The sequence below is a fragment of the Tamandua tetradactyla genome, chromosome 13 (genome assembly GCF_023851605.1).
Source record: "Tamandua tetradactyla isolate mTamTet1 chromosome 13, mTamTet1.pri, whole genome shotgun sequence".
Classification (NCBI taxonomy): Eukaryota; Metazoa; Chordata; class Mammalia; order Pilosa; family Myrmecophagidae; genus Tamandua; species Tamandua tetradactyla.
Genome location: NC_135339.1, coordinates 59,855,329 through 59,882,492, shown reverse-complemented (window position 1 = coordinate 59,882,492; position 27,164 = coordinate 59,855,329). Strand labels below are relative to the sequence as shown.

Sequence of the window (27,164 nt, the reverse complement as noted above, 5' to 3'; positions counted from 1 at the left end):
TAACTTGTGTTACCTCAGATATGAAGCCTTTCTTACCACTTCCCCGCCCCCCTCCACCAGAAGAATTGACTGCTCCCTTCCTTATTCCCTACAGTAATAGTGCTTCTTTCACACTTAATTATGTATCACTTTATATACTTGACACCACCTTTAGACAATGAGCTCTTTAGGCACAAGAGCCATTGTTTTTTAATCTTCAGTGTGTGGTATAATTGTTTGAGCTTGACATTACAGTAGGTACTGAACAAATGCTTGTTGAACGAATGAGAGAACAGCAAGAGTAAAGCTTGATTGTGGGGAAATCTAGGACGAGATATAGAGTTTAAGTAGGGGGACCTGGGAAATTATTTTGAATCTGTGTTTAGGAGGTCCTTATACTGCCAGTTAAAAGAATTGTTCTTAATCTAACAGACAATGGAGAATCATTGAAGTCTTGTTGTTTTCATTTATTTTTTACTAGTGAAGCTATATGCTTATAGAAAAATCATGCAGAAAATACAGAGTTACTATATGCCACTACATACAGTTTTATTAACAATCTGCATTAGTGTGGTAGTTTTATTGATGAAAATTGTATTGACAAAATAATACAATTTTAATTATATTATTAACTATAGTCCATAGTTTACATTGGGGTTTACTGTTAGCTGTGCACAGTCAATGAATTTTTTAAAAAAATTTAACTTTGCAATATATATATATATACAACCTAAAATTTCCCCTTTTAACTGCTTTCAAATATATAATTCAATGGTGTTAATTACATTCATGAAGTTGTGCTACCATTACAATCATCTATTACCAAGACTTTATCATCACCCCAAATAGAAACTCTGTACCAATTAAACATTAACGCCCTATTCCCTATATGTTGCCCCAGCTTTTGGTAACCTGTATTCTAGTTTCTGACTGTATGGATTTTCTTTTTCTGATTATTTCATATCAGTGAGGTCATTCAGTAATTATCTCTTTGCACTTGGCTTATTTCACACAACATGATGTCTTCAAGGTTCATCCGTGTTGCTGCATGTATCAAAACTCCATTCCTTTTTAGGGCTGAATTAATAATATTCATGGAATCTTGAATGGGGCATAAGATTTTGTAGGTTTGCCCAGTTTAATGCCCCAATAAATCCCAGAGTGATTTGAACAGTGAATAAAAAAGTATTTGCAAATTCCCCTTGGGGGAATCGCAAGAAAGGGGGAAAATTCACTTCCCCATTTGGAAAATTCCTGATATTCTCGCAAGTAGTGGGGACTACCAAATCAATAGACCGAGCCCTCAATCTTGGGTTTTGTTCATATTAAACTTATCCCACAAAGGATAGCGTCACCACTAGAGAACCTCTTTTGTTGCTCACATGTGGTCTATCTCTCTCTCAGCCAACACGGCAAGCAAACTCACTGCCCCTCCCCCTCACTATGTGAGACATGACTCCCAGGGGTGTAAACCTCTCTGGCAATGCGAGACAGAAATCCTAGGATGAGCTGGGACTCAGCATCAAGGGATTGAGAAAACCTTCTCAACCGAACTGGGGAAGAGAAAAATGAGACAAAATAAAGTGTCAGTGGCTGAGAGATTTCAAACAGAGTCGAGAGGTTATCCTGGAGGTTATTCTTACACATTATTTAGATATCACCTTTTTAGTTTAAGGTGTATTAGGCTGCAGGGAAGTGCCTGAAACTGTAGAGCTGTGTTCCAGGAGCCATGTTTCTTGAAGATGATTGTATAATAATATAGCTTTCATAATGTGACTGTGTGATTGTGTAAACCTTGTGTCTGATGCTCCTTTTATCTATGGTATGGACAGATGAGTTAAACATATGGACTAAAATAAATAAATAAAGATTTAAAAAAAAGAAAGTGACAGTCCTGAAAGGCAAGGTAAGAAAGGGGAACTGTCACAGACTGGAAGAGACTAAGGAATCTAAACAAGTCAATATAATGTGAGATGCTGAAGTGGATACTGGAACAGGAAAAAGGACACTAGGAGAAAACTTGGTGAAATTCAAATAAGGTTTGTAGTTTAGTTAGTAGTAGTCTACCACTATTAATTTCCTAGTTTTGATAATCATACAATAGTTTTATAATTTGTCAACATTAGAGGAAGCAGTTTGAAGTATATATGTGGACTCTGTCCTATTTATACAACTTTTCTGTAAGCCTAAAATTATTTTAAAATAAAATGTTTTAAAAGTGGTTCTTCCTACTTGATACAATAAAGATGGATTTATTTTTTTTAATTATATTCCATTGTATGTATATAACAACATTTTGTTTATCCATTTACCTGTTGATGGACACTTGAGTTTCTTCCATCTTTTGGTAACTATGAATAATGCTGCTTTGAACAACAGAGTGAAAATGTCTGTTCAAATCCCTGCTTTCAGTACTTTTGGATATGTACCTAGATGTGAGATTGTCAGGTCATATGCTAATTTCTATACTTAACTTTCTGAGAAACTGCCAAACAGTTTTTCATAGCACCCTCACCGTTTTACATTTCCACCAACAATGAATGTATTCCTATTTTTTCCACATCCTTTCCAACACTTGTTATTTTCCATTTTTAACATAATAGCCATTGTACCATATGAAATGGTATCTTATTGTGGGTTCGAATTGCATTTCCTTGATAGCTATCTTTCCATGTCCTTATTGGCCCTCTGTTTATCTTCTTTGGAGAAATGTCTATTTGATGCCAGAAAGTTTAAATTTTTGATGAAGTCCCATTTATCAGTTTTTTTGTTGTTGTTCATACTCCTTCTGGGACTCCAATAAGGCATATATTGGTATGATTAAGAGTGTCTACAGGTCTCTTAGGCTGTGTTCACACTTGTAATTATTTTTCTTTTCTGCTCCTAAGCCTGAATCTTTTCAGTTGTCTTATCTTCAAGTTCATTGGTTCTTTTTCCTGCCAATTCCAATCTACTGTTGAAACCCTCTAGGCTTTAGGGCATTATTCATTTCAATTATTGTGTTCTTCAACTCCAGGATTTCTTTTTGGTTCCTTTTTAAAATTTATATCTCTGTATCAAGATTCTCGTATTGTTCATCCATCATTTTCATAGTATGTCCTTGAGCAAATTGAAGATCTTTTTTTTAATCTTTTCTTGTATATCCAAAGTCTGGTCATCTTTGTTGATGTTTCTTAATTTTCATCTTTTTCCTGGATACATCATCATTTCCTCTTTCTTTGTTTGTCTTATAACCTTTGGTTGTTCCCTGTGTTATATCTAGGATTTAGTCGTTTGCTATCTGTTCTTTACGTCTATATCCAGATGGTGATATGACAGGGGGTTCCTTGAGTGCCATGGGCTAACACAAACAAACAAATAGAAAAGATACCCTTCACAGTCTGTGCAAGTTTACTCTGTATTGGCTAGTATACTCCTTCCAGATTTAGTCCTCCTATCAAAAAGATGAACCCAAAGCAAAAATGAAGTATAGGTTCCTCTCTTTTCTGAGTCTATGATTTGTCTTGAGCTTAAGCTCATTCTTAACCTTAAGAATGCCCCCATTTACAGGAATTTGAATGTCCTCTCTACTCCCTTTGAAATAGATTTTCACCCCTTCCTGGGAGCTCTATTTTAAATCTTAAAACTAATGCCCCTGGCCACTTTGACTTAATTATTTCTTACTATGCTTTATCTGTCCATAAGCTCCTTCTGCCTGCCTTGCAAGTTCTGGGAGAGCAAGCCAGAGACAAGTTTCCTGCTTAAGTCTCTTAGGATGCCACCTGATGGATTAACCCCAACATAAGCTACCCCAGTATGCACATAGGGTTACTCTGCTATATCTAGAACAGGGCCAGTGACTTGTTCACAGGCTGGGAGCACAGGCTAGCTCTACACTGCTCCAGGAATGGGGAGAGGGTACAGCAAGGACCTCAAGGGCTTCTCCTAATTAAAAAAAATTTATTAGAGAAGTTGCGGGTTTACATAACAATCATGCATAAAATACCGGATTCCTCTATGCCACCCTATTATTAACATTTTAAGCCTCCTATTGTTCTTAAAGTTGTGTGTTCCAACCCAGCTTCTGAAGGGCACAGTTCTTCTGAAAGAAGATCAAGGAACACACATTACATTGGTGTGGTACATTTGTTGCAATTGATGAAAGCACATTTTTATAATTGTACTTTTAACTATAGTCCATGGTTTTACTGTTTGTGTAGTGCAGTGCCACGGATTTCTTTTTTTTTAGATTTTTATTCTATTATCATAAATAAATCCTAAAATGTCACCCTTTTATCCATTTCCAGATCTGTATTTCAGTGTTCTTAATTATATTCACAATGTTGTGCTATCATCACCACCATCCATTATCAAAACATTTCTGTTGTTCCAAACAGGAAGCCTGTACATTTTAAGCCTCCTATTGTTCTTAAAGTTGTGTGTTCCAACCCAGCTTCTGAAGGGCACAGTTCTTCTGAAACGAACAAGACCAAAGAACAAATCAGGCATGGAGTTAGACATGCATTTTTTATTAGGACTTATGGACAGGAGAAGAGTCTTCTCAATGGCAGCTATACGGGAAGTGGAAGTTAGCTCCCTGCAAAAGAGGGAATGGGCACAAGCGGCACCTTGTAAGGGTTTAGGACAAGGTGTTTCCATAGTGTTTTAGGTTATCAGTGCTACAGAATGCAATATACCAGAAATGGAAAGGCTTTTAAAAAGGAAATTTTATAAGTTGCAAGTTCTCAGTTCTAAGGCTACAAAAATGCCCAAACTAAGGCATCCAGGGAAAGATACCTTGGCTCAAAAGGTCAGTGGGTTTGAAATACCTCTGTCAAACAGGAAAGCATGTGACTGGCATCTGCTGGGGTCTTTGACTTCTCATTTCAAACAGTTTCCTGGGTCTTTGACTTCTCATTTCAAACAGTTTCCCCAGGAGCATTTTCTTTCTTTATCTCCAAACAGCTAGGTCTCCTGTTGGCTCTGAAGCTTTTCCCAAGATGGTTCCCTCTTAAAGGACTCCAGTAAGCAATCCCACCTTGAAAATATGGAGACACTTCTCCATGGAAAACACCTAATCAGAAGGTCCCATGCACAACTGAGTGGGTCACATCTCCATGGAAACAACTTACCAAAGATCCCACCCAGCAATACTGAATTAGGGTTAAGGAACATGGCTTTTCTGGGGTACACAACAGTTTCAAACCAGCACACATAGGATATGAGAATATAATTTCAGAAGGATCTTGTGACACAAGGGTTTGGAGATTTATTATCAACAGCGATCGGGGGGGAGTTTTAATGTTTTACAAGACAAGTGATTTATGATGCCGTCTGTACATTCTTTCCTCCTTTAGGAGGTCTGTTGACCTTTAACTTCTGTCCCAGTCATGTAGGCAGCTAAGTGCAATAACTTACTTTCAATATGGAGGGGGAGTCCAGGTCATGGATCTCCACAATCCATCCCCACACAGCATACTACATTGACCATAGGATAGACATTGCATTCATATACCACAACAAAATTATAAGAGACAGCAGAACACTAGGGATCCCACATACAGTGATAACAACCCTACAAAGAGATACTTCTATGGCCAAGAAAGGGGCAAGAAACCATTTAGACAAGGGGTCTACTGACAATTGATTAATATAATGTATGTACTCTTGCATTATATTGAAAACTTGTGAAACATTGTGTGAATGAACAGGAATATATACTTGGTACTACACATTATTAAGGCACAGGTGCTGCCTTGTGTTAAGTTAAAATATATAAGGCCACTATTTTGTTAAACTACTTTTTAAAGCTATGTTGTTTCTTATGGCAAGGATCTAGCTAATTTGGGAAGTATTAAGTGCTTGGGCAGTGTATTTGGTTAAAGCTCTCACATGTTCTTCAGTAACTATTGCAGCCTCTACTTGGTGCAAAATGGCTAAAAGATAATACCACCAGAAAGTGCATTTTACTCTATATTTAGTATTAACAATTTTCCAAATTACTAGGCATATGGAGTAAAGAGTCATATAAGGTAACAGAAACGTAAGGCTATCCTCACATACATCTTGTCCAGTTATAGGGTATGTAGGACCAACCATATTGTCCACAGTCCATAGGCATCCCTTAGGGGAAGAATATGCCCTATGTTGATTGGAGATACTTTGCCAGTGACAGACTATTATTTTGTAGCTTAACAGTAAAATTACACAATTTGGGTGTTAGCTACCCCACATCATGCATCCCATGAAGTCATTCCATACAGACTGGGGCAACATGGTCTATGTTACAGTTTCTGTCATTACCCACCCTAAGCTATCATATGCAACATACCTCAACACAGGTCAGGGCTAATCTAATAATATACACACTAGAGTTCCACTGGTTGATAATAAGGTAACAGGCAGAGAAACATTATGGGAAAGTTTTAAATACCAGATGTTCTACCCTTGTAAATCTTGAGAGTCCTCTATTTTAACATCAATTGTTAATTTGGGCAAAAGAAGGGTCCACATAGTCATGCATAAGGTTCCTGTGGGAATAGGATAAAAATTTTTAACAGGCATTATTTGTATAAATTATGGTCAAATTACAATAGTTTGGTTGACTTCTATTCCCCTTGGGCTTAAGATTCCCAACCAGTGTGGCTGCATAGGCCAGTACCAAGGATATCCTTTTCCCCATTTTTAGTGGTCTGAGGAACAGGCAACAACAAATTATTATTGTTCCCTCTTTTAGGCTGTAAGGTGGCTGCGCTTTTAATTTGTATCTTCAGCATCTGGTCCTGTTGTTAGCCTTTCAACAGGAGCAGGTGCAGCAGCCCATCAAACAAGTTAAGGCCCTATAGTGGCTCTTAGTCCATTGTTGCAAGGTCCTCTTATCATCTCTTAGATGTTCCTTTAACAAACCATTCATTCTTTCAATAAGGCCTGTACATGTGGGATTATAGGGCAGATGGAACTTCCACATGATTTTCTGATCCATGGCCTAGGATTGGGCTATGTGCCCAATGAAAAGAGTTCCCCTATTTGTGTAGGCACGCCATACAGAGCACTCACTTTCTCCAAACATTGGACAGTGGCCCTTTGGTTGGCCTTCCCCACCAGGAAAGCTAACAACAGTCTTGTGGCTGTGTCCATGGCAGTAAAAGCATACTTTGCCCCTCTAGAGTGGAAGGGGACCAATGTAACCCACTTACCACCAGGTCACTGGGATTTGTGACCAGTCAGTGCACCATCTGGTGTGGTGGTCTACGTAGTTGACACAGGGAGTATGAAGGACACTCTCTAGTGATGTCCACTAGCTGCTGGTATGTGATTTAGCAGCTGGAACTTCTGGGCCAGATGCCACAGGGTTTGATATCCTTGGTGTCTGCTTTTCTGATAAAACCATTCCACTGCTTCCCTGGTTTCAGTTAGCAGCACAAACCCATGTGAGTGCAGCTGCTTCTACATACCCAAATAACATGTTGGGAGTGTGGGCAGGGACATAATAGACAGTTACCTTTCATCATTGGCAGAAGTCCCAAATATCTTTCCACCATTCTTGCCCCAGAGGGGGCAACCTATCACTGTCCATTGCTCCTGCTTCCAGATTGCCATCCAGGTCATAAAACCTTTGTAAACAGCCCAGCTGTCAGTACAGAGAGTTTGTATGTTTCCTAGCTCATGCACTGTTACCATCCATACTGCTTTTCACTCAACGCATTGAATGTTCTGCATAGTTTCATTCTCTCACCATATAGTGTTGTACTGCCACAGCTGTCTATGTGGGAGGCTGCTCATCAGTGGATCCATTTGTACCAAGCAGACTCAGGAATGGTACCCCACTCTTCTACAGTGGGCATTTCAACAGCTATTCAGGTACAGTGACTTTAGCTATTGAATCTTCTATATAGGATGCTGATGTGATAATCTCATGCATTCTTGCACTCCGAGAAACAGTATTGAAAATGCTATGCTGTAGCAAGTAGGCTTTCCATTTGGTCAGTGCTCAGTTGGGCACTGCCAGAGTGTGGCTTAGAAACCATGTTGGTTATCCACCCCTGAATAGGGATGGCCATTTTCAAGGCAACGGGGCATCTTTGCATCTTTGCATCTTTTCAGTCCCTTCACTTGCAATAAGGTATTATATGCAGTACACAATTGCTTTTCCAGAGGGCTCTATCTTAGTTCTGCCCCTTTCCGTAATTGTGACCAAAGCCAAGAGATATTCATTTAAAATGTTGCCTCTGCCACAGGCCCCACCCAAAGCCAATATCAGTGCATATCAGTGCTGGTTACATCTAATTCACAGGGCAGTTCTGGTTCTGTGCTCCCCAGTGCTTGTGCCTGTGTTATTGACTTTTGCCTTTTCAAACGCAGCCTGTTGGGAGATATCCCATTCCTAGGGATGGCCTTTCCTAATCAAAACATACAAATGTTTTAACATCTGGGCTAGTGAGGAATTAAAGGTCTCCAGTACCCCAACAACCCCAAGGAAGTCATTAGTTGTTTTGGCATTTGTGGCATGGGTAAATATTGCACCTAATCAATTACAGCAGAACATACAGTTTTTGTCTTACCCAACTATACAACACCCAATAATTTAACAATGCAGCCAGGGCCTTGCAGCTTGTTGTGATTGACTGCCCATCCTGAACTCTGAAGGTGAGATAACAATGAGCTTGAGACCTCTTTTAATTCTGAAAGAGAATTACTGGCTATCATGACATCATCAATATAGTGAAATAGAGTTACACTTGTGGGACTTTTCCACTTAACCAAATCCTTTGCCACAAGACTGTAGCAGATGGCTATGTAAATAACCTTGTGGGAATACAGTGAAAGTCCTCTGTTCTCCTTCCCAGGTGAAGGTGAAAACAGGTTGACTGGCCTTATTTAAGGGAATACTAAAGAAAGTGTTAGCTCATTTAAAACAGAATGATAATGACAATTAAATGCTAATTCCTTGTAGTAATGAGGCAGCCTTTGAAACCACTACATAAAAGGTGACATTACTTTATCCTTTGCTTCCCAAACCTTTTCTTTTTCCTCCTTTTCAACATCAGTTGAGGCATCTATGTGATCCCAAGCTTTTAGGTCCCACCCTGAATTAGTTAGTAGTCTATGGACTCAAGCCCAAGGCAACTTATGTCCTCTGACAAGGGCATCTGCATGCCAGACTCTCTAACTGATCACCCACTTGGTGCAGGCAATCAGAGAGTCCTTCATTTCTTCCTGAACCAGAGGCATATCTCTCTCTAGTTTATATTCCTTTTCTAATTGGCAAACTGTTGCTTTCATCACTTGTTCTGCTTCAGTGGCAATACATAAAGCTCCTAAAAGGGCCAGGTTATAGTCACTGCTGTTTGGTGTTCTTTTTTCTTTTTGCTAAAATTTAGTTGTCCTGCTATCTGTTGCAAAACACTTAGAAAACCTGCCAGAGTTTTCTGGGCATCCCCATACGCTCATTGCAGTCCCCTTTCATCTAGTAGAGCACCCACCCCTCCCCACATGGACAATATAGGCCAGTTGGGGATTTCCCCCACGGATTCTCCCTTCCCAAGACCCATGCCTGCTACAGCCAGCGACTCTTTGGTCTCCTGGCTGGCTCGCCAATTGTTCCAACCCAGCTATTGAAGAGCATGGGTTGGCACAGCCTCAAGACCAAAGAACACATCAGGCACAGAGTTAGACATGAATTTTTTATTAGGACTTACAAACAGGAGAAGATTCTTCCCAATGGTGGCCATTTGGGAAATGGAAGTCAGCACCCCACAAAGGGCAGCTTATAAGAGTTTAAGACAAGACATTCTATAGGGTATGAGAACAGAGTTTCAGCAGGGTCTTGTGACACAAGGGTTTGGAGATTTATTATCAACAGTGATCAGGGGAGAGGAGTTTTAATGCTTTATAAGACAAGTGCTTTATGATACCATCCTTACTTCTTTACTCCTTGAGGAGGTCTGTTGATCTTTAACTTCTTTCCCAGTCATGTATGTGGCTACATGTAGTAACTTACTCTCAATATGGAGGAAGCCACACTGTGATTTTGTGATTTTTGCACTCACTCAGTTGCTGCATCCCTTTAAATGTTTTCCAGTTTAAGGAAGATGGCTCTGCCAAGCTTTACTCATTGTTCAAAGATTTGTTGGGGATCTGCACCTGGAACACTTTATATTATCTTTTTCAATTGGACTTCTTGTTGTTTCCTTTTTTTTTTTTTTGTATGCTGTATGGTGGGGTCAATAATACTACTTTATTATTTTTCCATGTGAGTATCCAGTTATTGCAGCACCATTTGTTGAATTTTTGTTTTTTGATTTTTTGTTTTGCTTATTTGTTTGTTTTTTTAGAAGTGCATAGTCTGGGAATCAAACCTGAGCCTCCTGCATAGTAGGCAAGAATTCTACAATGAACTACTTTTGCACCACCTGTTTCCTTTTTTAATTGGGGAAAGACATGATTGTTACTAGATCTTGGTAAATTTAGCTAGCAATGTGTTTGTGGATGAATTAGAGTGAAAGGAGCTTGATGGTAAACACTAGTGTGCTGATTTGAAACTGTTTTGTAACCCAGAAAAGTCATGTTCTTCCAATCTTGTGGAAGCAGATCTATTGTTGGGTGGGACCTTTGGACTGGGTTGTTTCCATGGAAATGTGACCCACCCAATTGTGGGTAGGACCTTTTGATTTGATGGAAATGTGACCCTGTCTATTCAAGGTTGGACTTAGTCAGCTTATTGGAGTCCTTTAAGAGACCTGATACAGAAAGCTGAGAGAGTTCAGATATTTGGAGAGCCAACACAGGGAGCAGAAAGATGAAACCAAGAGATGCAGATGCTTGGAAATACTGAGACAGCCATTTGAAACCAGAAGTCTGGAGAGGACAGCAGATGTTGTCATGTGCCTTCCCATGTGACAGAGAACCCAAACTCCATTGGCCTTTCTTGAGTGATGGTATCCTCTTGCTGGTGCCTTAATTTGGACATATTCATGGCCTTAGAATTGTAACTTGTAACTTAATAAATCGCCTTTATAAAAGCCAATACATTTCTGGCATGTTGCATTCCAGTGGCATTAGCAAAGTGAAACAACTAAAATCATCCAGTAGAAAGATGGGAACTAGAAAATATGGACATGAGAGACCTTAAAAATCTACAGTCCCTTAATCTATAGTACTTGTCAACCTAGTGGGAGAGGAAGAGAAATGAAGTTTTTGAAGAGTGAAGAAATCATCAATAGGGATAAAGAAGTCATATAAGAAAATTTTCTTTGGAAGAAAGATGTTTAATCTTAGACAAATTGAGTTTTTAAGTGTTGTAAGAAATGCAGGTACAAATGGCCTCTACTCAGTCAAAAAACATTACTGTGTAAATTTCAAGAGTTATAAGGGCAGGGATATTGATTTGGAGGTCAAATGTTGAATTGCCGATATCATGTGCAGAGGAGGAGAAGAGGAATGGCTAAGAAAATGTTTGACATTGGGGTTGAGAAAGAACACTTGCACCAGATGGATTCAATAGAAACTAGTGGGTAGGTGATTATAAAAGGAGGCAGGAAAATGTGAAAGATTTATATTATTTGAAGAGAAACCAGAGTAATTTCAGAGATTACACTGTAGAATATAGCTAATCTAGAGGTACACAGAAACTAGAGACGGGGGAAAGGCTACCCAATGAGGCTGAACTTAAATGCAAGTGAATGGATAGAAATGATGGTAATTAATTATTGGAGTTATAATAACATTGCCATATTGAAGGTGTGTGTAGTTGAAAGGAGATGTATAGTGCCATATATCCCACTAACTAAATTTACAATTATAAATAAGTTCTTGCATGAACTATTTCAAGGGTTTGTTGAGACAAAGAACCAAAAGTAGAGGGGCATAGGGGGAAAACCAAAAAATCCATGCTGTGGGGATGGATGCAAGGGTAATTTCAGTGGTAGAATTCTCGCCTACCATGCAGGAGACCTGAGTTCAACTCCTGGCCCATGCACTTCCCAAACAAACAAACAAGCAAACAAACAAAAGCAAAAAACTAAACAAAAATAATTCAATGCTACAATAATGGAATACTCACATGGAAAAAGGATGAAATGTGACTCCCATCATATAGCATACAAAAAAAAACAAAGTGCATGCTATGGCCAAAACTTAACAGAAGTACCACAACAGTACCACAGCTGCTACAAGGGGCAAAGCGTCAAGTGATAAGGAATAGTTTTGATTTCATATTTGCTGATACTGGGTTTGAAGGTTCTTTGTCACATGAAAATTGTCTAAAATTGAGAGTGCTGCTGATTGTACAACCAAGTGAGGATACTGTAAGACATGGTTTCTTTATTTTGGACATTATCCATGATACCCAATAGATGGAGGGAGCCAAAGGGTATGGTGACTGAGAAGCAGAATGGTGAACTGTGATATATTTACATGATGGAATATGGTGAGACTACAAAAAGGAAGGACGTCGAGAGACACACAATGAACTGAATAAACCTTGGGGACAATGTGTTGTGCAAAATAATCTAGAAACAATAAATAAAATACAAACAACAACAACAAAAAAGAATACAAAATAAGCCAGAAACAAAAGAACGTGTGCTAAAGTCTCTTTCAGAAAATATTTATAAGAAAATTGAAGCCTAGATTGTAAGCCCCTATAGCAGCCACATTTAGTCTGAAGTTGTAAATGTATTTCTAGATTCTGAGACACTGAACTATGTGTGTGTCAGCCGGTATTTGAGTAATTCTATGAGACCTAAGACAGAAATGAAGTGTTGTAGCCCCGTAACTTAGCATAGCTATATACAATAACAGTTAAAGTAACCAAAAAAGAGGTCAGGCCTCAATTGAGATGAAAATGAAGCCAATCTGGCTGGGGCTAAAGTAAACCAGAATACAGGGCAAAAGATAATAGTGTATGTACTCTAGACCTCCGCCTATTGTATGACACCAAAAGTTGAGAGGTTTATTATGTCTAGAACCTAAATTTCCTGTAACACACAATCGAAATCAACCTGTCTGGATAGCTCATTTACACAACCCAAACTCCTGAAGTCCAAACCGGGAATAAGGCCTTATAATTCTGTATAGCTTAATGTAATACCAGGATACATCAGACTATGGTGGGCTGAAAATTTAAAAGTATTGGTAGAGGGGTGCATGGGTAGTGGTAGAATTCTTGCCTGCCCTGTGGGAGGCCTAGGTTCGATTCTCAACCCATGCGCTCTAAAAAAAATCAACACATGGTGCTGCGATAATGGGATATTCACATGGAAAAGAATGAAATGTGGCCCCCACCACAAAGCATACAAAAAGTGTATATATTGGTAGAGTTCCTTGAAGGCCTGAAGGAAAAAAAAGTGGAACTATTAAACTTTCCCATCTGGGAAACCCTGGGTACTCTCTCAACTATTAGGCACTCCCAAGAAAACAAGCCAAGCCCTTGATTTTGAGGCTTGAACTTATGAAACTTATTTCTGTAGTGGAGAAACTAAGACTACCTATAACAAGTCCTAATAGTTGCTTCCGGGAAACCTCTTTCATTGCTCAGATGTAACCTCTCTCTCTCTAAGCCCAACTCTGCGAGGAAAATCATTCCCTTCTCCACTATGTGAAACAGGACCTTCAAGGGTGAAAATCTCTCTGACAATGTGGGGCATGACTCCCAGGGATGAGTCTGGCCCTGGAACCATGGGATCCACAAAACCTTCCTGACCAAAAAGGGGAAAAAGTGAAATAAAATAAGGCATCAGCGCTAGGAGAGATCCCATAGAGTCAAGAGGCTATTCCAGGGGCTACTCTTATGCAAACTTCAGTTAGATGGTGCTAATTGCCACAGCTTGCTAAACTCCAACCAACAGCATTCCTGTTAACTCTTAAGAACACCAAGAGTTCAAACTGAGACTGTACAAAAGTTCCATGCACTAAGTTTGCTTTCATGGAACCTATATTTTCCAGAGGATTCCTAGATCAGATAAATACTGAAACTCGGAGGGACCAAACTCTCCAAAATTATCTATTAATTACATCCCTAGATCCTTTAGTGTGGACACCCCTCCTCCGCAGAAAAAAGTCAGAATAGGCATTGCCTAAAGATCGCTGTAGGTTGGGAGAAGAATAAAAGGAGAAGGAAGAAGTATAACAGAGAAAATAGGATTTAATAAATGAGTGTGACTGCTGAATCGCTATATTGATATTCCTTCTAGTCTCCAGTGTTTTGGAGCAGTTAGAAGAAAAAATCTGAAATAGTGGAATCATAACCCATAACAAACTCTGAAATCTGTTCTGAAACTACTTGTTGAAGGGTACTTCAAAAATTATTGTTTTTTTTTTCTTTCTTTTCTTTGTATATATGTTATATTTCACAATTTAAAAAAATCATCTTAAAAAGGAGGCACAAAAATTACAGATATTTTTTAAAGAAGATTATCAGTGCCGGTGAGAGAGCCACAGTATCATAATAGGAATGAAGAAACACATTTTTAGAATGTAGTTTTGATGTAACAAGGGAATAGATTTAATAGAAATAAGTCAAGATATAAGATGGAGATAATTAGAGGAGTAAATTTCTGAAGAAGGCCAAAGGGAAGGCACTCCTAACAAATAGGGCACATGTCTTCATTCTCAGCAATGGAAAATAGCAATAGTTATTATTATTTTGAACTTTTGCTAAGTATCAGGAATAGTCTAAGTACTTCATATGCATTTAATTTAATCCTCCCAACAACGCTGTGAGATATGTACTATTATTTTCCTCATTTTACAGGTGCAAAAGAAAATGGTGGCACAGAGTTTTAAACCACTAGCCCAAGGTCTCAAAGTCAGTAAATGGTTTAAGCAAGATTTAATTCCGGGTGACCTGATTCCAGAATCTCCTCTTTTTAACCAATGCACAGCACAATAACAAAGATTTTGAGGTTGTTAAGATGGAAGGTTAGGATACATGTTATCAGTGGCTTAAAACTTTGTAGTAAAATAGGATTTTAAGTTATTTGCTGAGAGTGGGTATAAAAGGATGAGATTGGGGGCTTTATGAGAACAGAGATAATTTGGAAATCTACTATGAGAAATCCAATCAGGATCTAGCAAAAGATGACTCAAAAGACACCTCTTCTTATTTCTTGCACAGTTAGAGAAATATAAGTATCACATTAAAATTGATGTGCTTATTTTCTTGAATCTTTCATAATGTATCTAGATGTTGAACTATTCAGTTGTAGAATCAAGTGCAAGGAGAATGTGCCTTAACTGAGTCTTAGTTCCACTGTGTACTCAGATTTCCAACCATGGTATGCCAATGCAAGTGTTTAAAATAGTATCCATTTTAAATGAAAATACTCTTTGAAATTTAAATGAGATACTCTTTGAAAATAGTATCCATATCTGGATTCTGAAATTATATAGAAGGTGAAAAGAGAGAGAGAATTTGCTAACCCATTGTCAGCAATGTATGTTTTTTCTGTCTAAACCCATTCACTAAGTCATTAGAGAATCAAGATTATGGCCAAAGCTTTATAAGAGCTATTAGAAATAAGTTATATATCCTTCTTTGCAGTTATATGCTTTGTCCACATGTGGCATGTATAGCTGTCATTATAGTTATCTGTGGCATTCTTTGTCCCCCTATGAGACCATCAGTTTCAGAAGACAGGGATTATATTTTGTACATATTTTTATTTCCAATGCCCAGGACAGTGCCTAGAATCTCTAAATGCCTGTCTTTAAATTGAATCCTTATAGGAAGAAAGAATTTTGCTCAACTTCTTGGAAATATATCTAGTTAAAATAATTCTGAATCTAAATCAATGCTTTGACATGAATAGGTCAGTTTCAGTGTCTTCACTTAAGTTTTTATTTAAGTAATTTGTGGAGGCAATTGCAATGTTTCAATAAAGATAATGCTTCTGAATGGTTCAGAATTTGACTTATGCAGCACATTTCAAAAGAGTAAAGTTCAGCTTTGAAAAATTTAATTTTAATAATTAAATCCTGATGTAGCAGTAATAAGGATAACCTAATGTTAAAGCCTTTTTCATTATAACTGAAAAGTATAAAACTATTTTTCTAAATACAATGTTTCTAAACATTTACCCCATATTAAATTATTACATTAAAACCCTACTTTTTAATTAAATGAAGGGAACCAATGATTAATTCTCTGCCCAATGAGTCATCTGAGTCCTAAATAAAGATTATTTCTAAAATAACAGCTATTCTTTTCCTTCACGTTGTTCTTTCCTCTCCTTTATAATTTAATACAATTCATATTATAGTCTTTAAGTCTACACAACCTTAAATTTAATTATCCTGATACTTCCTTTTTACATCTGGAATCCAATTATATCATGGTGGTTGCATTTGAAATGATTGTGCATTTCAGACTTGCTATTTCCTAACTAGATTATAAGTCTTAATATGCTATGGTTTAGTTGCTTTTGTTTACTTAATTTTCTTGCTGTTTAACTTTCCCTCCATCGTGCAAATTGTATTTCAGAGAGCAACCATTATCTGTTTAACTTATTTATATGCTTTTGAAGGAGTTTATGTTTTATATCCTTGGTTTACTGCTCCAAGATCTCTTCTCTAATTCATGTAGTCTATTTTTTTAATGATCTTTTGCTTTGTTCATATGCTCTTTGTTTACCAAAAAATGTGTTTAAGACAGACTTGTATATGGTTTTTGAAAATGGTCAAGTCCACCATAATTCATTCGGCCTACTACATCCAATGAGGATCAGGATCAGGAGCCCTTTCACCACATGAGCCAGTTTATATTTGCTGTGTTTACAGATCACAAACCTTGCTATGGGCATGGTTGTTCAATACTCAAACAAATGTATATTTTAGGCACAAGAGAAACTAAGCAAAACTTACATATAATTATATCCAAATCCAATTCCACTGCTAAAAAATGTCTCGATAAATGTGCTCTAACACAAGCAGAAATTTTATTCATTGATTCAACGAAAGGATTATGGTGCTCCTCCTATGTTCCAGGCATTCTTTCAGGCAATGGGGATGCACAGTGATCAAAGGATTATTCCTGCCTTCATGGACTTTTCACTATTTAAGGGTACCCTACCATAGATAATAAAAGTGATAACCAGATAAAATACATTATATGCTATGAAGCTGTAACTTCTAAGGATAGAAATTTAAAAAATAAAAAGGAAATGAGGTAGTTAGGAACCATTAGGGAGAGCAAATTTTTAAATAAGGTTGCCAGGGAAGACCTCTCTGGGAATGTCTCTCAGGCACCTGCTCTGTTCCACAATACAGTAAATGCAGAAGACATAGTTCCAGTCTTTGGAGAGCTTACAGTCCAGTAAGGAAAAAAGATAATGAACAAACAATTACCAGTTTGAGTATCTTAAAAAAAAAAAAGATAATAAGAAGTGCTAGCTTGAGGGTCAGGGAAAACCTTCCTGGAGAAATAACATTTGAAATGAGGCCTAATGGAGGGTGTATTTCAGGCCAATCATCAGGGTCACTCCAGGAATCCAGGAAAAGTTATAGAATCATAGGATTCAGAAGGCCCTTAGAGATCATCCTTTTCAAATCCCCCATTTTACAAATGAGAAAACTAAGCCCTAGGAAGATTAAATGATTTACCAAAATTGCATGCCAAGTTAGGGATAGGATTAGTACTAGAACACAGAACTACTAAAATGAAAGCTCCACAGGTTAGAGGTTTTTATCTGCTTTGTTCACCATTATTGAATCAGAGAATGAATGAATTACCTGACTGGCTCATCAATATTTTGTTTCACTCTATCATAAAACTCAGACAATAATACTGAGCTAGGCCCATAGGGCAGGATGGGATAAATAAGGTAAAACAGACACATTCTCTGTCCTCCAGTAGTTTATCAAATAAGCTTCTTGGTCTCAGGTCTCCATTACACTCTTAAAAATTATTCAGGAAACTGAAGAACTTTTTAATGTAAGATATCTATCAATATTTACCATATAAAAATTAAAACAGAAAATTTAAACATATTTATTAATTCATTCAAAAATAAATTATGTTAACATAAATAACACATCTTATGAATAATAGAATAATAGCTATATTTTTAAAAATATATATTAGTAAGAAAAGTAGCTTTGTTTACATTTTGCAGATCTTTTCAGTATCTGTCTTATTAGAAGACAGCGGAATTCTCATAACTCCTTCTGCATTCAATTTGTTGCAATATGTTACTTGGGTCAAACCATGTCAAGTAAAGCTGCCCTCACACAGACATGTGTTGGTTAAGAGGTAAGTACTTAGTAGCCTTTTCAAATAATTTGATATTTTTGTTTGCTAGTACACCAAAACTCAATTAGAGTGATATTTCAAAGTTTAATTGCAATGCAGAATCCAAAACCCAATCAATGAATTCATCATACTCTGTTACATTAAAATTCATTGATTCTATCTTGTAATTTGAATGGATCTTTTACCCATGAGAGATTTTGTAACAATCATTCATTGGTCATTTGAAAAAATAGTGGTTTACAAGCTCTACAGGTCTTCTAAATACTGACGCATTTCATTATATAATATCAAGAAATCACTTCATTAATAACACTGCCAATATAATTTGAAAAGTGTTTTAAGTATTGGGAAGCTATCAGGCTCACAGGGATAGATCTAAGTTTTCCAAAATTCTGATTCTCACTTAAAGCTCAGTTTTTTATTATTGGCAATATTGTCAATTGTTGTCCTTGAAGTGACAGACTCGCTTTGTTCATTTTGAAAAAAATATCTGCCAAAAGACCCAAGTATGAATGGTTTGCCTGTTAACCACTCAGTCAAGCAACAATGATATTCCTTTTTAAAAAACAGCTAGTTTAGCTAACATCACAAACAATCCCAGAAGTACTTTTTCTCGAGAGAATCATTGTACTTGGAATGCAATAGAAGTGCTTTATGCGTACTTCCTATTTCATCATGCAGAATATTAAAAAGATGTGGTCTCAAGAGTCAAGATTTAACAAACTAAAAGAAAAAAATACTGCTTCATTGAGGACATTCTTAAGTGAAACCGGTCCTGTTGGTTTTTTTACTGCAAATGTTTGGTGGTAAAAAAGAAAGTACTACTGGGGCAATTTGGTGCCCTGGCTTTGATTCATACTGAGGTTCCAGCAGTTTTACCTTCTGTGGTAGTTAGATTCAGGTGTCAACTTGGCTAGGTGAAGGTATTTAGTTCTATTGCTGTGGATATGAGCCAATGGTGTGTGAACCTCATCTGTTGTTGATTATATCCACAGTCGGCTAGGAGGCGTGCCTGCTGCAATGAATGATGTTTGATTTAATTGGCTGATGCTTAAATGAGAGACTCAACGTAACACAGCCCAAGCAGCTCAGCATACCTCATCTCAGCACTTGCAGTTCAACCCAGGCCTTTGGAGATGCAGAAAGAAATCACCCTGGGGAAAGTTGTCGGAACCCAGAGGCCTGGAAAGAAGGCCAGCAGAGATCACCCTGTGCCTTCCCACATAAGAAAGAACCTCAGTTGAAAGTTAGTTGCCTTTCCTCTGAAGAACTAATGAAACAAATCCCCTTTTATTAAAAGCCAGTCTGTCTCTGGTGTGTTGCATTCTGGCAGCTAGCAAACTAGAACACCTTCCATTGCTTTGGTACCATTGATCCAAATGCTAATACAGTGAAAAAGGCAAATAACATCTTAGTATTATTGTGAAAATAGCTTTAACTTCACAGATCCCCTAAAAGGGTCTTGAGGACCCCACAGAGGTGACTGCCTTTTGAAAACTGCTAAATTAGGCAAGCCCTAACAATTCTTCAGGGCTTATGTGTCAAAAGTTCTATAAAACTGAAATTTTTGGTTTTTATTCAGCATTTTTCTCTTTTTGCACATATTAACATTTTACACATCTGTGTACTTTTCTGCATGGTATTCGTCACATACAAGTCATTATTAACAGGGTTAAATTAAATGTAATTTACAGCTAATCCTTTTAGATTCTTTCTTAAGTGTCTCCCTAGTGCTATTTGCTCATTCCCATTTGTTTTTACCCAGCCTTGTATGCCCAGAATCTTGGAACTATGAAATGGTAAAGGACCTCAAAGCAGAGCCAGACTTCATTTAGACAAAAAAAGATGGAATGGAATTTTGAAGGTTCTGAGAACAGTCTCCTTATACCTCCCTAGTGACAGAAAGAGGACCTGGTAATGGCCTGGTCACCAGAGATTCTAATTTAACTGGTCTGGAATGGGACCCTGGCATTTTTAGAAAGCCTTCCAAGTGATGCTGTTCTGTGCTGTCAGGATTGAGAACCACTGATCCACATCAACCATGTTTTCAAATGAGAAAACAGAGACTCAGAATATGCAAATAGCTTATTCCAGATCATACACTGTCAGGGAAAGTCTGAAACCTGGCTTTCCCATCTCTCTACTCCAGGACTTTTTCCTCCCATAATGGCTTCTGTTAAAGAGGTAGGAAGACTCCTCAAGGGTGCAGGGAGAATGGCAGAAGACAGAGCTAAGAAAGATGTGCCTAAGGGTGGGAAAAAACAAGCAAGATTTTGAAAGAGTATTAATCAGGGTTCTCTAAAGAAACAAAACCAACAGGAGATATCTGTAATAATGAGATTTTATAAAAAATGTCTCAAACAACTGTGGTAATGCACACGTCCAAATTCTGTAGGGTAGGCCGCGAGCTGGCAACGCTGATGAAAGTCTTTAATTCCCCAGGAGAGGCTGACTGGCTGAAGTAGAGACAAAAAGTTCTCTCTTCTGACGTGAAAATCATCACCTCTCCCTTAAAAGCCTTCAACTGATTAGATTAAAACACTGCCCTTAGTTGGTCATATCAGCCATAGATAAAGTCAACTAACTGCTGAATTCAATCCATGATATATCCTCACAGGAATGGTTAAGCCAGTGCTTGCTTGACCACACAACTGGATACCATCATCTGGACAAGTTGACACATGAGTCTAACCATCACAGACAGCAAGAGAGAAAAAAAGAGGCAAAGAACTTAGGGCAAAATATGATGAAGGTAAAAGAGGCAAATATGTGGGAGAAAGAGAAGGAAGTGGTAGGAAAGAGCAAAGAACTATCCTCACAAGTGGGCATGCTCACACCTCTATTTACTTGCCATTCCTCAAAGGCCTATTCAAACTTTTCACTTCCTACATTAAACTAAACAAAGCTGTTCTCTAGAGAGTAATGTATGTCCTTTGTTAGGAAACACTGAAGCAAAATCAAAAGCTACCTTAATTAAGTAGTATCTAAGTAAATTATTTCCAATCTTGACTACACATTTAGAATTGCCTGGAGAGTTTACAAAAATTCCAATTCCCAGGCAGCACTCTAGAGCAATGAAATCATAATTTTGGGTGTTGAGACATATTTACCAGTACTTTTGAAGCTCCTCAGGTGAGTACAGTGTACAGAAAAGGTGGAGAACCACAGGTCTAGGCCTGCCTAATGATACAATGGTGGGGAATGTTATATAGAGCTAGAAAACAAACAATATGCTTTGTTCATTCCCAGCTGCACCAAAAAAACTAATATAAAAAAGTAATATATCCATGCTCAAATTACTGTAATAGTAAGTAAACCTAGTTTCAGGACCCACAGGAAGGCGAATAAAGCCTACTGGAGGAGGAAGTTTATAGATGCTTTATTGAGATGCTATTCTTTCCTGGCTTTCCACCTATCTCTCTGGCTATGCTTCACTCTCCCTTGCCAGCTTGTCTTCCTCTACCCATCATACAAATGCCAATATTCTTTAGGGTTTTTCCTTAGGCCTACTTCTTTTCTTACTCTGTATATATTCCTGTAGAAGCTTACCCACTTGCATACCTCCTATTATGACCTACTTGTAGGTCATATCTAGCCCTTTCTTTCTCTTGACCTCAGCTTCCTACTGGACATCTCTGAATGGATGTTTCTCAGGAATGTCCAGAAGTAAATTAAGCATCTCCATTTCCCTGGCCTTCCACACCCTTGCCATACATTTGAATTCCACCCTATGTCCATATTAAAATGAATGGCACTACCATCCACCCAATTGCCTGAGCTAAAAATCTTGATATACCCTTATTCTCACTCACCAAGTCTCCATAACTTGTCTCTACCCTCAGCTGTGCCTTTCTTCAATCTGTTTTCTATACTGTATCCAAACTGATTCTCTAAAACATAAAACTTGTTATCTCCTGCTTAAAACTATTTAATTCATTGCTTCTGGAATAAAATTCAAATTGCTTAAATGGTCTACATTTAAGCCCACATCTCCAACCCCATCTCTTACTACCCTTCTTCTTGCACTCTGTTCTCTTCCAAACTGATTTTTTTTTTTAGTTCCTTGAATGTGGTTTATTTCCTGGCTCATCTTTGTGTTCATTGTTGCAATCCCAATACTCACCACAGTTCTTGGTACAGAGCAGGCATTCGAGAAGTATTTGTAAGATGTGTGTGTGCATATGTGAGACAGTGAATATATTTTCTGGCACTTAAAGCCTTAGATGTTCTCCTCCCTGATAATGAGCTAATTCTCTAGCACTAAACTGTTGATCCAAAGTAATAATGCTTCTTTTACTCTACCTTACTCAGATATCTGTTTTCTTGACCTTGGCTTAGCAAACCTGACTCTAGTTTCTTAAGCTATTGTCTTCACTTCCTGATGTGTTACCACCAAACGTGACAATTCTCCTTTCTCCCCTCTGTCTGGTAACTTAATTCATCTCCACTTAACTCTGCTTTAATAGTTTAGGAGGATGAACCATCAATATTCTCTGTTTACATTAGAAGCTTTCTTTCTTTTCAGTACAGTGGTTTCCACCTGACCTGCTTCTTTAGCCATCCTGTTTGGGTTCTCCACTAGCCCAAAGGAAACTGATAAAGCATATAAAGAAATAGTTATGTCTATAATTATTTTTCAAGTGAAAAACTGAAAACTTCCTTTTAGCTCTGCCTGGACTCTTATTCTCATTGAGGCTTTGCTTTTGTAAACAAATGGAACTTTTCTGTTGTCAGTTTCAACTGAGGCCCCCAACCCTGAGGTCAGTAGGTATAAAATTCTTGCTCTAGTTTGCTAGCTGCCAGAATGCAATACACCAGAAATCGAATGGCCTTTTAAAAGGGGAAATTTATAAGTTGCAAGTTTGCAGTTCTAAAGCCATGAAAAATGTCCCAGTTAAAGCAAGCCTATAAAAATGTACAAATTAAGATACATTTTGTTCAAGACAGGCCAATGAAGTTCAGGGTTTCCCTCTCAACTGGAAAGGCACACTGTTGACCTGGTGACATCTGCTAGCTTTCTCTCCAGTCTTCTTGTTTCATGAAACTCCCCCGGGGGTGTATTCCTTCTTCATCTCTGATTGTGTGGGCTCTGCAGTTCTCATGACTCTTGTCAAAATGTTTCCTCTTTTAAAGGGGATTCCAGTAAAGTAATCAAGATCCACCTGGAATGGGTGGAGTCACATCTCCATTTAATCAAAGGTTGTGGGTCACATTTCTGTGGAGATAATCTAATCAAGTTTCCAACCTATAGTGCTGAATTGAGATTAAAAGAAACAACTGCCTCCACGAGATGGATTAGGATTAAAACATGGCTTTTCTAGGGCATATAATCCTTTCAAACCAGCACAGTTCTCCTGCATCTTAAAGAGTGAGTAGAGCTAGATCACCAGTTCAGGATTTGCTAAGGAATATCCCCAAACCAGTTCAGGACCCATAGCAGATGGGACCCCATTGCATATCTCCTGCCTACGATTAGGAAGGGGCTGGAAGGTTAATGAGAAAGGAGATTGGTAAATAAGACTGCGTCTAAAGAGTGTTTTATCAACCTGGCATTGGGATAGGAGGCATGCTGGTCCCAGAAGTGCAGCAGAATAATATGAGGAGAGTTGTTGGATGAACCTGACTTGTGTTCCTTTGAAGTTGGCAGGCACAGACTCCAGTGCCTGGCTGGAGCTGTCCCTAACGATGAATGAGGTGGAAGAGCTACTATGTTAACAAGTTATATCTTTACTGAAGACAGAGCAAGGGTGCCTGTTTGCCTTGGGCTAGAGTGGATACTACAAAAGGTAACTAAGATTTAAGTGTCTTAAAAGGATCACACCCCAGCAGAAAGCGGCTATGAAAGATATAACATCAGCATAAAAGCTTAAAGGAGTTTGAAACGGTCAACAAAAGAGTAAAAAGAGTAAAAAAAAAAAAATTAAATTAAATTAAAAATTAAAAAAAAAAAAAGAGTACATTGCATAGAAAGCAGTATAATGTGTAGGTTCCCAACAGGAGAAAGTATTGGAAGAACCTACAAAAAAATGTCACAAGAAAAGGAGCTATGATTTGGGCAGCTCCCTGAGAGGGGACACCAAAGCCATATTACAATAACTACCAGTCAATAAGACACTTTTGCCCCCATTTTATCTTTCTTCTTTCCCTCTGCCCCTACAGCAGCTGGCAGGAAGAAGATGAAACACAAACAAACAAAATTACGTACGCTTTTTCCTCACTATGGGTTTCTGATATGAATTGAAGTAAATAAAGATTAAAGTTTTGATATGAGATTGGACTAGATTTTTAATATCTGAAAATGAAATTACTCATTACTATCCAAAGCTAAGAATGTACTTTGAGACGGCATTCAAAGATAGGAAGGGAAGTTTGAAAGGCAGTGGTTAAAATAAGGATAAAGTTGTTTTCTGTGTGTGCTCCACCAAATTGAACCCTTTCGAAAAACGCATGTACTCATAACGTCTACGACCAGACTGTTGGGGGTGGGGAGAGTAGGAAGAACTTCACATATGAAGTAAGTTTAAGAGGTAACATTCTGACTTTTTATCAAGCATTCCAGAACTATATACCCAAGTGAAGGAAATTCCCTTGAAAAAAGAGTCACCTCAGAAAGTCAGACTGCCATTCTTTTAGTGATGTTCCCTTTGCTCAAAGTGTCTGTGAAACTTCCCTTTAGGAATTGCTTCCTGAGTTTATGATGAATTTTTTGGTATCTTATCAATGACATATATCATTTTGGTGGTACATTGGATTTTTAGAAATGGCCAAAACTTACTTGGAGCCAAGACGAATGAATCAAGTTGGATAAATTAAACTGGGAGATTTCACTTGGGGTGAAAAAAATCCCAAGTTCTGACTACAAAGTGGATGGGAATGGATTTCTTCCATGACTTTTACTGGCTCAAAAGATAATTCCAATTTAAATGTCCAAACTGTTGTGAATCATGACAATGTTATTTGATGCTTCAAATATCAAGCTGGAAAAAACTTAAAGAGATCAAATTATCCTCAATCTCTAGGTAGGACTACATATAAATCATCCAAAGCAGATTATAGTTGTCAGATCTTCAGAGCAAATGCCATCCATCCCTCAGTGTATTTTTTAAAACTGGTTCTTCTAAATGTGATGTCCTAGCATTTAAATTTAAACTCTATGTCTAACCCTTATTTCTCTGACTTTTCAAACTATACATTTCTTCTTGTCCTCAAAAGCTAAGTCATCTCCCAGCCTCCTTTTCTTCAGACAAAACAATAAACATAGTTGTTGGACACCAACAAAAAGTCTGGTTAATTGCTCTCTGAGGGCCAAGTGAAACTGTTTCACATCATTAGAAAAAAATGAAAATGGTCATTTTGAAATTCAGAATGTTATTAATGACCAACAAAATCAGTGTGTTCTCCATATGCACTTAAAGTCCCTGAGAAAGAGCTCTCACATTGGCTTTCATTGTTTGGTCCAATTTTGAAGTTTCCATATCTACCAAAGCCTGCCGGACAGCTTCCTAACTCCCTCCATTCCTCAGAGTGAGCAATAATCACTGAGCTCTCCCAGGTCTTCATGCCTTGCTTAAGGAAGAAGCAGTCTTCCAATTCTTCTGTTGCCACTGTGACTGGGGTGACCTAAGGGTTTCTCCCCATCTCGAATACCAATCAGAAACACCTCTGAAAACTCAGATCCTAATTTCTTCAAAGAGTTAACTGGGGGTTGGAACTTTACAGGTCTAGTCAATATAAAAAACATATGTTCAAAATTGACATTTGGACCAACTTTTGCATCTATTAGATCCCAGATTTAGAAGACTTGCATGTGATTAACATTACGAAACATAAACACTGTGTTCCAGTGACTCAAAAGAAAGCCAGGAAATTTTGTATTAAGGCATTATTATATCTTCAGAGTGTCCCATTGTGAATCCCATAAATGCCTCCAAAAGCTTACCTTCTATAAAATTGTACTTTACACTACTTGAACTTCAAATTGTGGTGATGCTTTTTGACAACACAGCTGCTTCATATGCAGCCCTAGCCCACTGGCTGGAATCTCTGTTGCCCACACTGCCCCTGAATGCATCCAGCTTTGTAGCAGTCAAAGCCAAACATCCACTGAAAAAAAGAGTACCAGTTGAGTTCTATAGACTCATAGAACATTAGAATTAGAAGACACTTGGAGGTCATCCAGTCACTATAAATGAGGATATTGAGGCTCCAAAAAAGGGCATACCTGGTACTAGGTCCTTGGTGGATATTAAGGTATCAAGAAAGCACAATAGGTCCAAATCATCTGCTGAAATGGAAATGGACTAAGACTATGAAACAGGAAGAACCTATCTCCAGGTCAGCCCTCATTCCTGAGAAGCAGTAAGGCTAGAAGCAATAAAGGTCAAAAGAGACAAAGCAAAGGGAAGCTTTTCTGAAATATACAGTCTGTTCTCTGAATTCCAGAGAGAGAAAGCTATTGTTTCACCTCTAGAAGATAAGATGATAGTCTAGAACCTTTTGAGATCATCATATCCTACCCCTTGATTTTAAAGAAAAGAAACTAAGACCCCAAGAGGTTGTCTATTATCATAAACATTATGGTGGCAAACTTGGACCAAAAATGTGTCACTTCAATTCACAGTCTGGTCTTCCTATTACTCTACAAGAGCTAATGTTATTGAGTGCTTAAAATGTTCCAGGCACTATACTAAATGCTCTACCCAAAATATATCATTTAGTCCTCATAACAACCTGTTGAATACATATGATAGAATATTACAGAGCTGTAAGACAGAATAAAATCATGACACATGCAACAACAGGGATGAACCTTCAGGACATTATGTTGATTGAAATTAGCTAGAAATAGAAGGAGAAATATTGTATGGTCTCACTAATATGAGCTAACATAAATGAGCGAACTTTGAGAGTTAAATTTGAAAACAGAGGTTATCAAGAGATAGCAAAAGGATAGAGATTG

The 27,164-nt window shown here is 37.9% G+C and overlaps 1 protein-coding gene across 1 annotated transcript in view; it reads left to right on the top strand.

The window, feature by feature from the left end:
• The window catches only part of HPSE2 (heparanase 2 (inactive)), a 771,963-nt gene that overhangs the window by 680,514 nt on the left and 64,285 nt on the right, over positions 1–27,164 (top strand). The window lies entirely within an intron of this gene.